This window comes from Mandrillus leucophaeus, unplaced genomic scaffold (assembly GCF_000951045.1).
Source record: "Mandrillus leucophaeus isolate KB7577 unplaced genomic scaffold, Mleu.le_1.0 Scaffold27, whole genome shotgun sequence".
Lineage (NCBI taxonomy): Eukaryota > Metazoa > Chordata > Mammalia > Primates > Cercopithecidae > Mandrillus > Mandrillus leucophaeus.
Genome location: NW_012102809.1, coordinates 3,374,024 through 3,377,599, shown reverse-complemented (window position 1 = coordinate 3,377,599; position 3,576 = coordinate 3,374,024). Strand labels below are relative to the sequence as shown.

Here is a 3,576-nt window from a genome sequence, read left to right as displayed (position 1 = left end):
TTTGAGATGGAGTTTCACTCTTGTTGCCCAGGCTGGAGTGCAGTGGCGCAATCTTGGCTTACCACAACCTCCTCCTCCTGGGTTCAAGCGATTCTCCTACCTCAGCCTCCTGAGTAGCTGGGATTACAGGTGTGCACCACCATGCTCAGCTAATTTTGTATTTTTATTAGAGACGGGGTTTCTTCATGTTGGTCAGCCTGGTCTCAAACTCCTGACCTCAAGTGATCCACCCGCCTCAGTCTCCCAAAGTGCTGGGATTACAGGCATGAGCCACCGCACCCAGCCCACGTTTCTATTTTCTAATTTATTTATGCATTTATTTATTCAACAAATATTTATGGGGCTAGGCACCAGAGGTGCAAATATAAATAAGATACTGTTCCTGCCCTTAAGGGTCTTACAGTCTAGGAAGAGAAATAGACATCCTCATCTAATTTTTATGTCTTTATTTGTTTGAGTTATGTATTCACAATATATTTTCATAAGCATCAAAATAGAGAATACCTATTTTTTTCATGCCAATTATGAGCAAGCAGCCACAAATGTGTTTTGGTTGGTTGCATTACTTTCTCAAGGCTACAAAAGCAGGACCATGCAGGATCTGGAAGACTTGCTGTCCATTTTTGTGGTATAATCTCTAGACGGCACATGCTTCCACTTCCGGCCACAGGATGGGTTTTCAGATAAAACATTCTTTTGAATGAGAAAAACAATTAAGCATTGAAAATGTGAGAACAAGAAAACATAAGACAAAAATGGAATTCACCAGCCTGTTTTATGAAATATCTGTTTAACTCGTTGAATATAAAGGTAGCAGTTTTACCATATTCCATCCTGTGTGGACTGTACTACATTTAGGATGAGAAGTCAACAAAGTAGTAGTAACTAGCTGTATCGCCTATTCTAGTTTTGAACTCTAGGCCATTTGTGAAGAAAACCGGAAAACTGCTTCATGTTTCAAGCCTAGAACCAATCATTAACCCGTTTGGAAAAACCTCAAAAACTTATTTTTAAAAAGCTTTATAACCTACAAGTTGAAAGAATAGCACAGTCAATCTCTGCATACCCTTCCTCTGCCTTCTGTAGTTTTTAACATTTTGCCACATTTGTGTGTAAGTTTTTTTGTTTGTTTGTTTGTTTGTTTTTTGCTGAATTATTTGAAAGTAGATTGCAGACATCACGACGCTTCACCCTAAATGTTTCTGCACGCACCTCCTGGGGACAAAGGTATTCTCTGATGTAACCACAGTGGCAGCACCACACCCAAAAAATGTATCACTGGTATTCAATAGGGCCACCTCATATCCAGCCACCAGCTGTGGCACCCTGGGATTATGTCAGCCCCGCCCTGCTGCTTGGGCACTGAGCCCTGTTCCTGCCGCGTGCCTGCCCCATCCAGAACTAATAGTGTGACTTGGTGCACTGTCATGTCCAGAGATGGAGCCTGCTGCCTTCACCCATAGCCTGCCCCATCCAGAACTAATAGTGTGACTTGGTGCACCGTCATGTCCAGAGATGGAGCCTGCTGCCTTCACCCACCAGCTCAAACCGCTGGATCCAATTCCTTCCCAGTGAATACCTGTGTCTGCCCTTCCCCATCCCTGTGGGCCAGCACCACAGCTAGTCTGCTGCCTCTTGAAGGCGACCTATGCCACGCTGCAGCTGACCGTGGATATATGAAATGGCAAGTGAAGATGTTAATCATTGAGATGGCTTGGATTTGTGTCCCCGCCCAAATCTCCTGTTGAATTGTAATCCTCAGTGTTGGAGGAGGGGCCTGGTGAGAGGTGACTGGATCATGGAGGTGGATTTCCCCCTTGCTGTTCTTGTGTTAGCGAGTGAGTTCTCATGAGATCTGGTTGTCTGAAAGTGTGTAGCACCTCCCCCTTCGCGCTCCTCCTCCTTCTCCCACCACGTGAGACAGGCCTGTTTCCCCTTTGCTTTCTGCCATGATTATGTTTCCTGAGGCCTCCCCAGCCATGCTTCCTGTACAGCCTTCAGAACTGTGAGTCAATTAAACCTCTTTTCTTCGTAAATTACCCAGTCTCAGGTAGTTATTTACAGCAATCCCAGAACGGACTAATGCAACCATACATAATATGACTGGCCACCGACATTTCCAACCTGTTCTTTGCACATAATATTGCCGAGACAAATGGCTTTCAGCAACACCCATGAGCTCGAATGTCATTAATATTTATTTCGGAAGAGAGCTACTCACAAAAGCAAAGTGCCTTTCAGCTTCTCAGAAAAGTATAGAGGAAATGCCTCAGTTGGATGGAGATCAAATTGTTAAAGGCGGTAAGAGAGTGGGCTGCCATGACCCTCATTTCCCTCTCTAACTTAGTCCTTCAACCTAGACCAGTCTGTTGCGACAAGGGAAGGAGAGCAAGTTCTTTAAGTCTCTGTGGCCGTCTGCAGAGACCACCGCAGGACGGAGCACAATAAGCAAAGAAGCCACACCAAGATGAATAGACCATGTGACCCAGAGTCATGCTGGCCCTGGGCCTTGTCCTGGCCAGTCCCAGGGCCGGGGACCGGCGAGGACTCTGCAGAGTCCTTTGCCTATCAGGGGAGTGGTGGGTTGCTCAGATCCTGGCATTTCTCTAGGGGCACAGGCTCATGTGAACAAGGAGGAGTACTCACTCCTTGCTGTGAGAACAAAAAACCTGGGAGAAAAGGAAAAGGCAGGGGAGTGAATAAAAATAGAAACAGGCTCAGTGCTCTGACAGGCAAGATCCTCAATGAATTGGGCCCTTCAGTGAGTGGAAATATCTCATTTGAACTAGAATCCCACGGACAAGCTTTGGGGCTTTCTGTTTTCGCCACATTAACGCCCTGACAAAGGCCTGCACTATTGTTGATGCAGGAAATGAGAGGCGCTGGCTGGATTCCCCCTTCCTCCCTATTTATGCAGACGGTCCTGGAGGCTGCGCGGTGGTTACCTAGGAAACAGCTTGGATGTGAAACTTCAGAAAATGTGCTGTCAGGCAGCAGGGGATGCGATTGCTGATTTTTTGCTGGCATTGTGTGATGCCAGGCCATTTTATTAACCCCTGTGAACCAGCTTCCTCACATGTAAGCAGGAGATAATATCTACCTCTTTGTGTGTGTGTGTGTGTGTGTGTGTGTGTGTGTGTAGCACCATAGCTGGTTGTAGAACCCAGAAGGCGTTCAACGTCGATGTTTTCCCTTCTCTTCTACCCATCTCACAAGCTTGCTGCACTTCACAGGCACCACTGAATAAATAGGATAGAGATATGACATAGAAACAGCTTTGGCAATGAACGAGAAGTTAATTGAATTTGTGTAACTGGAATTATATTTAAAGCGTAATAAGGAAGTTCCTTATATGGTGCTAGATGACCAATCTTTTGTAAATTGAAAAGTCATTTAAGATACAAATACTTCTAATTCGTCACTTTGGTAAGCTTAAAAATTTTTTAACATAGGCTGGGCATGGTGGTTCACACCTGTAATCCCAGCACTTTGGGAGGCCAAGGCAGGCAGATCACAAGGTCAGGAGATCGAGATCATCCTGGCTAACAAGGTGAAACCCCGTGTCTACTAAAAATA

At 45.4% G+C, this 3,576-nt stretch overlaps 1 long non-coding RNA gene across 1 annotated transcript in view; it reads left to right on the top strand.

Annotated features, from left to right (window-relative positions):
• Window positions 1–1,912: 1,912 nt before the first annotated feature.
• Window positions 1,913–3,576, top strand: part of LOC105542856 — a 13,591-nt gene continuing 11,927 nt past the window's right edge. Inside the window, exon 1 of the long non-coding RNA XR_001006538.1 lies at window positions 1,913–2,005. This is a non-coding gene — a long non-coding RNA (uncharacterized LOC105542856). The remainder of the gene's footprint in view (window positions 2,006–3,576) is intronic.